The sequence below is a fragment of the Miniopterus schreibersii genome (assembly GCF_964146895.1).
Source record: "Miniopterus schreibersii genome assembly, chromosome: 1".
NCBI lineage: Eukaryota > Metazoa > Chordata > Mammalia > Chiroptera > Miniopteridae > Miniopterus > Miniopterus schreibersii.
In genome coordinates, this window is record NC_138101.1 from 140003140 (window position 1) to 140015253 (window position 12114).

The 12114-nt window shown below is 53.0% G+C and overlaps 1 long non-coding RNA gene across 1 annotated transcript; it reads right to left on the minus strand.

Annotated features, from left to right (window-relative positions):
- Positions 1-5506: 5506 nt before the first annotated feature.
- LOC308560781 lies at positions 5507-11260 on the minus strand. The gene is made up of 3 exons (XR_013999382.1): positions 10592-11260; positions 7758-8006; positions 5507-5893 (listed from the first exon to the last, which is right to left on the minus strand). It is a non-coding gene; the product is annotated as an uncharacterized lncRNA (long non-coding RNA).
- Between the last annotated feature and the right edge of the window lie 854 nt (positions 11261-12114).

Below are 12114 nucleotides of genomic sequence, written 5' to 3' on the forward strand. Positions count from 1 at the left end.
GTCTGACTGTCTCCCAAGCCTGATACCCAGGGTTCATGACTGCAGTTCCTGGCACCGTCATAAATATTCATACCTCTACTAATAATTTGCAAGCCAAATTCATTTGGCTTTTTTCACCCCATCAATCTTATAATTAATAAGGGTGGTGCTCTTGTTTCACTTTCCTCCAAAAGAAAAGATAAATGAAATAAAGAGTCATCCTGTACATTTAAATAGGAGTGCCTCTCGTTGATTAAAAGCTGATGCTATCAAATAATGGTGGAAGGGGAGGCCTCAGCCATCTCTCACTGGTGGCTGAGGGGTGGGGGTGGGGGGGCTAAGAGGCTTAAGAGCAAAGGAACCATTTCCAGATGTGGCAGAATGAGCCTTCATCTGAAGAGCTTGGTTATGTATTAAATAATGCATAGGAGAACTGCGGTATTGTGTAGAATGTGAGTTGTAAGGTATGTATTTACAAATTGCACTCTCTCTACTGTCTGGATAAATGGACATTAAATACAGGAGGCCAATATCCAGAGAATTCGATTCTAAACAGTCTGCAGGTTCTGCCTGCAGTGTAGAATTAGAGATATTTTAGAAAGTTGTCCAAATTTAGTGATCATCGTGTCTTTGACGTGGCTGCCTTTGAGCGAGCACCATAGCCCTGTTTCTAAGTCTAATAGTGAAGATTTGGGCTCCACAGGAACATTAAAGGAGGCAAATATCACAAGGGGACTGTAAAATAAATCACTGAAACTGAGGACATGGTGGAAATTCTCCACTCCCATTGGATTTTCTGAGGTCATTCATAGCAAAGAAGGAAAATGAAATCGAACATGATTTAGAAATAAAATTTTGATAATTGAGCTAAGTAACTTGAACTTGTCAATCACCTGTGACCTTATTCTATTTACACTTCACTTGAACATTCAAAAGTCCTAAGGCCAAAGGATAAGCTTCAAAGTATAAACAACTGCTCTTGCTCTGTGTGGTGGGCAATATTACCCCCTCTGGGCAGACTATTTAAACTGCATTAAAATGAAGAGACCTGGATACATAAGTAAGCAGAAAAATCTTAACTTTGCAGTCAACTATTTGCCTCTAACTTCTTTCAGGGAAACTTACTTTAAAGGTGCAATAATGTGTTGTTTTTGTGCATTGATTAGTTTATTTTCAGAGCTCTTATCACCTGAGATATTCTTAGGACTCCCTCCCGGCCCCCTTATTTACGGAAGGCAGTGGAAGGGAACATCAGGCATTCTTAGGGTTCTTCATCCTTAAAGCCTCGATTTAAGTGTCTTGTTCTGTAAAAGCGGGCCATGTTCGGGGCAGCCCTTTGAAAATGTCTAAGTACAATGGAAGAAAAGATCATTTTTATGCCTTAATTCTATGCAAATATAATTACACATTTGATTTATTGAAAAAATATATATGCTTTCCTCTACTGACTTTCAAATAGGAGACTAAATGAGGGAGAAGCAAACCTAACTCCTTGGCCTCCTTGTGTGTCCTCAGACCTAACCTAGTAAGTTGCTTCAAGGGAGAGAATGGACTAAGAGCCTGCAGAGTGGCACACCAGGACAAGTGGCACACCCGGACAAGTGGCACAACGGGACAAGTGGCACACCTGGACAAGTGGTGTACCCAGACAAGTGGCACACCCGGACAAGTGGCACACCTGGACAAGTGGTGTACCCAGACAAGTGGCACACCTGGACAAGTGGCACACCCGGACAAGTGGCACACCTGGACAAGTGGTGTACCCAGACAAGTGGCACACCTGGACAAGTGGCACACCCGGACAAGTGGTGTACCCAGACAAGTGGCACACCTGGACAAGTGGCACACCTGGACAAGTGGTGTGCCCGGACAAGTGGCACACCTGGACAAGTGGCACACCCGGACAAGTGGCACACCGGGACAAGTGGCATACCCGGACAAGTGGCACACCTGGACAAGTGGCACACCGGAACTAGCCGCACAGGCTGGGAGTGCAGACATCTTTGCAAGGAGTTCTCCACGAGGTTAGGAGGTGTGATTCTTACCCTTGCTGAGGACTATGGGGGGAAACCTTTCTTAACCTTGCTTGGCTGAAGGGAAACTTGGAAAACTCAGTGTTGGGTAATAGAATTCCTTCCTCTCCTCTCCCACCTACTTTTCAAAAGCAGAATCAGATCCACCTAAAGCTTGGGAGGCTTTCTGGGTCCTTGCTGTTGCTCTCCTAAGTCACCAGAGCAACACAACACAGCGGTGCTCCTGCAGGAGAGCCCTGGAAGGGATGACCGAGGGACTTCATCCAAGAGAGCGCGAGGGAGGGAGGGAGGCAGGGAGGGAATGGTCACTCCTTCTTCTGTTCCAGAACTGCTCCTGGCGCCACAGGCTGTTCTTCCATCCCTGGGCCACCGGATGTCACGAAGTCGCGCAGCGGCCCCGACGAGCGCCTCCCAGCCGCGGCCGCGGGGGTGGGCGGGGGCCGAGCGCTGCCCCGCGGCCTAGACCGTCTGAAAGGGCGCTGGAGGCCGAGCGCCTGAAGGTGGGGCGCAGCTCTGGGCCGCGGAGGGGAGCCCCGGCACCCGGTCGCCGCACCTGGGGGGGGCCCGCCCCGCGCGGCTTCTCCCAGGCCAGGGCGTTCTGGGGGCCTGAGGACCGCACCTCCTCCCCGCTCCCTCCCCAGGAGCCGGGGAGAGGAAGGTGGAAGGCGCCCCTTCACCCAACCCCACCCTCCAAGAGGGGTGTGCGCCGCAGGGCCCGGAGCAGCAAGGGGCCTGGCTCCGGGCCGCGCCCCAAGCTCCTGCGTTGGGGCGCCAGCTGTGCTTCCCCAGCCAGGGGGAACCTGAGGGGTTGTGCCAACGGGGTTTTTGTTCTGATGTTCATCCTGCCTTCTTTATTTTTATTTATTTAGAGGTGGGAGACGTGGCGGGCGGGGCCGGATAGGGCCATGGGATTGGGTCCGGGAAGAGGGGAGAGTGTGTACAGCTTCGGGGGTGCGTGTAACAGAGAGAAGGAGAGAGGGGGGGAGACGGGGAGAGGGGGAGGGAGGGTTCCCAGGCTGAGAACTGCAGGCCGAGCCGTCTGTGGAGCCCGGGGCAGAGCTGCACCAGATCCAGACGCTCTCTCCGGGCCGCCGGGCTCTGGCCCAGAAACCTGCAAACTCGGGGTTCGCTTAACCCTTTCTGTGCCTCAGTCCTCAAAACTTCCTTTGTTCCCCAGGACCCCGGGAGAGAGAGAGGCTCTCGGGGGAAGTGAGGCTGGAATAGCGGTGGACGGGTTCAGAGCCGGGCGCGGGCTCCGGGGCGCTGCGGGCCCGCGGGCCTGCGGGCCTGCCTGCGGGCCTGCGGGCCTGCCTGCCTTTCCAAGTCCTTCCTCTAGGCGGGCACGCGAGGATTTCCTTGCACGGATTCGTCTTGTTTGCTGTCAGAAGGGAAGCTAGGAGTCGTGTTATTATTTTTATTTTTTAAAAAAATCACGTTGGCCTGAGATTGTGCTTCCCAGGCAAAGTAAAGTGGAGACCTAAGAAGAGTTTGGATCGTTTTAGGTAAAAACTCCCAGTAATGACAACTGGTGTCAGAGGTAAGACGGGGGCTACTTTGGGACAGTGACCTGGACTGGCTGTGCATTTGGATAGAAATGCCCCTCCTGGTATACAGTTTGCGCACACAGCCGTCACCAATATCTTCAACATCCCAGTTTTATTGGTTTCCAGAGGCGAACGGGTGGACACATCCCAAGAGCCTACTTCAGTGCGAGCGTTTTGGAGAGACGCTTGGGACTGAATGGATCTAAAACACAAAGACAGGCGGACCACGGGAAAGGGAAGGAAATGAAGATTAACTGTGGGAGAGCTGAGAAGAAAGGGGTCAGGAGGGGGGAGGAAGATGAGGAGAGGGAGAGGGGGAGAAGTTCTCGCACGTGCGGACCCAGCTAGGGCTCTGAGGCCTCGGACCCCGACCCCCAAACAGACCCACGCGCAGCTCAGGAAACAGGTTCCGCTCGCCCGTCTCAGGCGGGCTCCTCGCCCCGCGCCGCGGCCCCGGCGCCCTAATTCGCTCCCGCCCTCTCTGCACAGTGACGTCGAACCTGGGAAATAATTGCATTAGAGCAGATTACTTATAGCCGATAGTTATCCGTCTTTTTCTGTTGGACAGAAGTCTATTAAACTCGGCACAGCCATTACCAGCTGAGCTCTAGAGAGCGCCTTCATTAAGAAAATTAAAATCATACTTTTGAATTTAAACAAAGCCTGCGCAGGTCTCCAGAGCCCTCCCGCGTCAAACCCCGACGTCTCCCGAAGCACGATTTTCCCGCGAATCCATCTCTGCTTTTGGGACACGGTGGGTGAGGGTGGGAAGATTGAGTGTGATGACAATTCCTCGCAGAGAGGGACGTCTGGGCTCTGGAAGTACCATCTTTCTTCCCAGCCCCTTGCCCCCTCCCCTCTCCCGGATCTTTTTTTTTCCCCGGGCGCCTTCCATTTCCAGTTAAAGGCCCCACACCTGTGCAGGCGGGGCGGGACTTGGGGAGCGTCTTGGGCGGAAGGTGGGGGACTGGGCAAAGTGTGGGTTCAGGGCCCAGGAAGCCGCGTGGGGGAACTTCCCCAGCTGACCTCTGTGGCCAGAGGCCCGCCCCAAGCGCACGTCTTTCACACACACACACACACACACGCACACACGCACGCACACACGCACCTAGCGCGGGGGCGGGGCGGAGCAGCCCCCTCCAGCGCCTCTCACACCCGCCCCTGGACCGTCGTGGCCTAGGAGCCTTTGTCCACCCGGGCAAGGGCGCCTGGCCCTGGGACCCAGAATCTGCGGCCCTCTCGCCCCATATATTCGGCCTCCGGGGGAGCCTGTTTGGGGTTCCTCCTTGGGTCGGTGGGAGCCTCTCAGCTGGCGGTACCCCGACTCCAGGAGGATCCGCCCAGTTCCTGTGCCCCAGCGAGGCGAGCAGGGAACAGGTGGGCAGCGTGGGCCGGGGCCGGGGCGCCCCTGCCTCTCCTCCCGGTAGCCTCGGGGTAACCGCCCCCGCCCGCCAGTGGGGGTGCGAGCTCCAGCCCCCCTCGCGACGGGAACAGCACCCGGCGGGAGAGCCGTCTGCTCCGTTCGGAGGGGGCGCGTTTGCACCCGTTTTCTGTTGGCATCTGGAAACTTGCAGGGTTTGAAGAATAAGGTTGAGCGTGGCTTATTTTCTTGTTAGCCACCGCCCTTCGTTTCAGCATTTTGGGGTCTCAAATGCTAAGGACTGTGTGTGCCTCGGAAAGGTCTGCCCACCCCAGGGCTCTGAAGGGAAACACACAGACTTGTGCGCCTTTTTTCAGGGTGTCCTTTCCTCGGGCTCTAGGAGCACAGGGGCATTGTTGTCAGAATGCCCAGGAGTAGGGTTCTCACCCCTCTTTCTCCATGTCTAATGAAGGCTTGGAGGTTTACTAGGGAGAACAGCGCACGTGCGCACACACGTGCACACACACGCACACACGTGCACACACACGCACACACGCCCCTCCCAGCACTCAAGTACAGAACCAGGTGGAGCCTGCTTGAAAGTGTAATAATATTGTTTCTTGGCAAATACCTCAGTCTCTTTCCCATAATTTCCCTCTGACACAAAAGCCTACCGAATTCCAGTGGTGAAGGTCAGCAAATAGACCGTGGACGAGGGAACATCTTCTACGTGTCCACGGCTTTCCACTTGCTACATGGGTGGATTTTTTTTTTTTAATTCTCTTTTCAGGCAAAAAGTAAATAAAACAAATGCACCTTCGCTGCTGTTGTTAGCGTTTCCTTCGCTTCCAGTGTAGACACCCCGTTCGATTGTTTCCCTTCGCAGGGAACGATGAAGAAATGAGAAGTGAACAGCCGCCTCCTACCTGCAGCCAACGAGGCTCCGGAGGTGGTTCTCTGGGCTTCCCTTTCTGCCCCTAAAGCAAAACAAAAACAAAGATGAAAACAGGAAGAAACACCATTCCCGCCGCAGAGTTTATTCTGTTGCCACAATCAAGGGGCGGAGACAGTTAACAGCCCTCTGAGAGGATAATGCTTCGTGATCCCTCTTTTAATCATACTTTCAAGTGCTTTAAGATGAATGGCGAGAGGTGTTCTCAGTCCCTTCCTCAGGACCTTCGCATTAATTTACTGAGAACATTGGCCAGACTGTCAGCGTCCCCGAATTTCATGAAGTCCGACTGAGACAAATACAAGGAGATGTCCGCCTCGTCTTCACCTGTGAGCGCATCTCCCTGGAAATTGTATTTGGATGCAGCTGCAACCGGGGACCCTCACGCTTCTTTTTCTTTAATATATAAAATGGGCTGTCTACACACACACATTATACACGATATTTTTAAATGGACCACTGTGGCTCGCAGACACCTAACTTCCCCTGCACTTCTGAGTCAAAAAATAGAGACCTTTCAAAAAGTCCAGCCCAGTGTGTGTGAAGTTTGGACTTCAGAACAGACCAGGAAAGCATGAGAGCAGCTCGGGAGTAGAAACGTTTCACTTCACCTCGGCTGGCACAACAGCCCCAGTAACTCTTCAGACACAACCCGACTGGGGCGCCGCTTCGCTGGCGCGAGGACCGGCCGCCTCTGCCTCGCCCCGGGAGCGCTGTGCCCCTCGAGTGCCGGGCCCCGCGCGCGACCCGCAGCCGCCCAGGGCGCAGGGTTGGAGAAGGCGGGGTGCGCGTGGGGGTGGGGTGGGGGGGGAAAGAGAACCTATTTTTTTTTTTTTTAACTAGAACATCCTGGTGCTCTGGCAAGGAAGGCACATCCAGGGACCCCCTTTTCCCCGCCGTCCCCCCCGCCGGGGTTCCTGCCCCCGCGCCTCGCTCCTCGGAGCTGTTTTCACGGAATCCCGCCATCCGGCACCCTAAAAGGCAAGCCCACAAACTAAAGTCGTTCCGTGGGGCCGATTTACACTCTTTGCACGGGGTCTACCTGCGATCGGAAGGCTTTCCCAGGTCGGGGCAGCTCGGGCAGCGCCTCTCCCAGGAGTGGCGGCCGGCGGTGCAGGCGGCCCCGCGCTCCCGTCGCCCCGGCGCCCTCCCGCGCTGTCAGAGCGCCCCGGGAGAGGCACCCGAGACCCCGGAGACGCCGCTGCGCGCCCCAGCACCCGGAACACAACCCCGACCCTCTCAAAGGACCAGCCCCGCACCTTGCATCTGAGGTGAAGCCCCGGAGTGAGATCAAGTGCCAGAGGCTTATTTTGGAGCACTGTGAGCTAGCCCTTCCGTTTCCAGCAAAACTGAGAAGGAAGGGACAGGAACACGCGGGGGAAGACCTGTGTGTGCGTGTGCGCGCGTGTGCGTGTAGGCAGGCAGGTAGGAAGGGCTGTTTCAACTTTTAAGCACGTTCTCTATTTTGAAATAAAATCAGACAGGAGCCGGTATTTCTTTGCGTTGCAAGGAAAGGTCATTCAAGACAAGGAGCTGTCTGAACCCCGAGAGCGGTTCCTGGGGACTTGCCAGGAAATAGCGCCGGTGCCCGCCCTCCCTGGAGTTTGATTTCGCAAGCCTGCAACCCTAGATTGTTGTGTATGGGGCCTCCTTCCCCATGAGATACCCAGTTTTAAAAAATCTCCTACAGCATCTATTACAAACATTTCTTTGGACTCAGAATCTACTACAGTTCGGCAGAAACAACCGACAGAGAAAACTCAAAGAATTAAAAAAGAGGTTTAGAAATAGGAAACGGGTCCCTTTCCTAGTCGACTGAGAGTTTACTCCCTGGAGGCCAAGTGAAAGTGGGGGTCCCTTCGTATTTTATTATTATTTTTGTCACTTACTCATGTAAATGTTCAGCCTCGACAAGCTATTCCCCTACCGCGGGGTTTTGCGGCAGAACGGAGGCGGGCGCCGTGGAAGGAGCCGGTGAGGGGGGCGGGGGCGCGCAGGAAAAAAACACGGTGTGCTTCGCGGGGGGCTGGCCCGCGGCGCGCTGCTCCACTGGCCAGCAGGGGGCGCTCTGATGTTGTCTCTGGACCAGACATCCCAGCCGCTCGGAGCTGCAAGACGGGCTTTGCAGTTTCACGCAACTGCAAGAGAAAGGGGAGGGGGAACTGCAGCGCCTCCACAGCTATTCCACTTGGGTTATTTACCCTCCGTTGCAAATGCACCTACGTCTCACTTTACCTACGCGCCCTGCTTACAGCGCACCCCCCCCCATCCACCTCTCCCTCTGCATCTACGCAGCACATGTGTAATCTCTCTTCCTAGCCTTGAAATATATATTAATGCAACTTATTAAATGCGACGATGAATAGTCAACATTTTTTTCGCCTGTTAGTTCCGCTGATCCAAGCAGGATTTATTTGTAGATCTCACATCCCGGAGCCATAACGCGGTGGGGGTTTTTTTGGTGTTTTTTTTTTTTTTTTTCTTAAATAAAATTGGTCAAATGTTGACAACCTTTAAGCCAATCTAACACTCAAGATTAGTGATGAGAAACTAATGAGAAAATATCAGATCTCCAGGCCTGAGGGCTGCCAATTAAATCTTCGCTGATTGAAAAATAAAAGCGGACTTGGGGTGTGAGCCCGGCTCAACTTCAACTCTTAATTTAACGTGTTGCCGGGGCCGCGCCTTCCCCCCTCTAAACGGCTTCCCCGTCGTCGAGCTTCGCCCCCTCTCCTCCCTCAACCTAAAAGCCAAGTGCTATTTCTCAGAATGTTTCAAGAGGTCCAAATCAGGATGATCATTTCTTACACGGCAAATATTAGGCCTCTAAGCGATATGATTTAACTAATTAGAAAATTTACATCATTAAGTCTCAGGGAGAGAAAAAAGAGAAACAAATCTGCCAGTCATTTTAAAGGAGACAGGCACTATTGGAGTGTGAAGAAATCGGCTCTAATTCAAAAAGGCAATCGGGCAGAAAAAGCCCTCAACATTACCCTGCTAGTTATTAATCAGAAAGGGCTCTCTCCCCTCCCCGCAACCCCCTCCTCGCTCAGCAGAGTTTAAGTTCCTGTTTTTACCAGTGGCCCATGTCATATTTATACTGAGGGGTGTATTTTTTTTGTCTGAGAAAGGATTAAAAATGTGAAAATGTTTCAATAGGAGGAAAACAGAATCCTCAAAGGCAAAAATATTCACCGAATCCCCTCTCTTGCAGACTAGAAAACCTGTTGTGACCATTCTCACCACCCCCCTCTTTATTTTTTTTTATTTTTTCAATTCCTCCCCTTTTTCTTCCCATTAAGTTCCTATTTTAAAACCTGCTTGGTGAGAGCTAAAGTCTTTGTGTGAAGCTCCCCTCCCCCCTCCTTTCTTACACCCCCCCCCTTCCTCCAAAGCGAGAAACTTAGACTGAAAGCAGAAAAGTACAAATACATTAACAAAGCCCCACTCGCTTGATAAAAAGGCCGTGATCTAGGCTTACATGTCAGGGATCTAAGGGAAGGGAGATCAATCCGGTGGGTCTACAGACAAAAGATGATGAACTAGCAAAGTCCCCCACCTGTGCATAATATTCCGTAAGTGTGTGCTGCAGCGAGAGAGAAAGGCGGGCAGGTGAGGACTGCTTTAAAGGGCTTTGTGGTGGCGTGTGGCTTTTTTCTCTAGGGCCCCTCGCTTTCCGCTTCTAACAGCAGCCTCATTATATATAGGTGCCCCTTCCCATCGGACTCTTACTTCAGCCCTTGGTACACCACACACAGAGCCCTTTCCCTGGTCTGCTCATTCCCAGCAAATTAACTGTAGGGGGAACTGCAAAGGAACTTTGTGAGCGTGTAGTTCCATCTGGAAACGCAGGCCCTTCCTGGCATCTCTGAGGACTTGTTCTTAAGCAGACATGGGGCATAAGAAAAAAAAAAATTAATAGGAAGTCTTAGGTATTCAATTCCCTTTCATTATTATTTCTTTTTAAATTACAAAGAGGTCCCAAAGGCTCATTTTTTTTCTGCCTAGCCCTATTTTTTTTTTTTCCCCTCTTATTAGGCTCCATTCTAGCTTCATTTTCTTAGTCTCTCCTCTGTCTCACATTCTGAAAGTTTCGCCACCCTGCTTCCCACCAAGTCCCCGGGCCTGGGACTCTCAGGTCCTGGGGTTCTGCGGGCCGGGGCGGCGCAGTGCCGTTCCCCAGTGCGGGTTCAGGGCCACGCTCCACCTCACCAGGCTTCAGCTTTGCAGGAGGGAGCGGTAGCAGACCTGGGCTATTAACACACCACCGTGAATTCTCTGCGGGAACTTTTACTAGGTGGGATGTGTGGAAGGAGAAAACATCTGTAAACACTGAGGGCTCTTGAGGGTGGGGAATGCCTTCTGACAGAGAGGCCACAACACGTAAAATACGGCAGAATTTGTGAAAGAACCAGTTGGGAGTTAAATTTTGACGACATCGGGAAAGAAAAGAGAAAAGTGTGTGTGTGTGTGTGTGGTGGGGACATTGGCAAAAGTTTAGAAGGCTCCCCAAAGGCAGCTTCTTTCCTGACCATCACAGAGCAGATGGGAGTGGACCGTGCTCCTCTCCGAGAAATACTAAAGTAAAAGGGGCACTTCTGTCCCTTTGAGGAGGTGGGACACGGAGAGGTGAACGTATTCGAGACAAGGGCCTCTGGCGCTGGAGGGCTCCCTGGCGGGCCCCCACCCTTCGCCCGGCCCCTGCGGGAACCCTCCTTACCTTTGTCGCCTGCGTTTGCTCTGACACACTGGATGGTCCAGGGCAGGGACGGGCCACGAGAACCCGCCGGCCTCCTGCGTCTACTCCGAAGCCAAGAAGCAGCCCAGTAAAACTTACAGCGCCTTTAACGACTCGCAAGTAAAGCATTAACATTCTCTTTAATTGAGAAAATATTGATTTTGAGGTCTAGAAAAAGCAAAATCGTAATTTAGCGGCGAACTTCCAGGCGAGGCGAGCGCGTGCGGACGTCGCCGCGTGGGGGTCCGCCCTTCGCGCCCGCGCAGCACCGCATCTTTAATTGCGCTACTTTATGAAGTGATCAAGACAAAAGATAACCCGACTGAGGCGAACGCTTTACAAAAAAAGGAGAGAGAGAAAACCTAGAGTAATTTCCTTTTCCAGTTATTTATAAAAAGAATTGTCTCTCTCTCTTTTTTTTTTTTTGAAACAGAAAAAAAAAAGATGCCCAAAGGGGAGGAAACAAATAAAAAGAACGGAAAACCACAGACCAGTCTAAAAGCAACTCACATTAGCAAATCCGTTGCTACTCTTTACCAAAGAAGGAATGTAGCCAACACATTTTAGAAAATGCATTCACGGGCAAAACTGCATCTTCCTTGAAACGAAACAAACCTGGGTCTATTTTCTTATTTTACTCCCCCCCCCCCCGCCGGCCTTTTCGGGGGGGAAAGCGGGGGGGGGGGGCTGTTGCAGAATCCATTGGTGGATAGGCAAGGGAAAGAAAAATCAGGCTTTTCTATGTTATTTCTGTATCGGTTTTTGGTATTATGGAGCAGTAAAGAAGTTTTTGTGTGGTGGTCTTTCATTGATCAGTCACTCTGAGCTAATGTAATTATCCTCATCAATAGGAGGCTGCAGAGAGAATCATTATGTGGGTGACATTGATAAATGATCGCCCAGGAACGGCCCTCTCGCGGGCAACCCCCACAGCTGACCCTCCCACACACACAATGTAGTCATAGAAACACCTAGAGAACCCCGGGCACCGCCGCGGAAGGGGCCGCCGAGGGAAGAAAAGCCCGGGGCGGCCGCGGGGGGCGGGGGCGCGGGCGGGGGCGCGGGTCCCGCGTCCAAACCGGTTCCGACGACAAAAACAGCCCCCGGCGGGAGCGCGGGGGGCGTCGCGGGCGGGCGCGCCCCCCTTCCCGGCGGCAGACCCCTCGCTCAGTGGCTCGCAACAAAGTATAAACCCCGCGCTGCAGACGTCGGGCCCCGCGCACCTTCCCCCGCGCGCCCCCCGCCGCCTGACGTTGGCCGAGGCGCGCGGTCCGCGGGGTTCTCCGAGGAGCTCGGGAATCGGGCGGCAAAACCTGTGGGCGTCTCATTCTCACGCGGGGCCCGCCTTCAAAAAAAACAAAAAACAAAAAAACAAACCCACCCCAAATAAGCAACAAACAAACCAAACCCATCTGAACAAAGACAGCAGCTGGGCGACGCGCCCCCCACCTCCCCACCCCCAGCGTTTCCTCCAGTTATTTACTGGACGACCCCTTCCTTTCTCT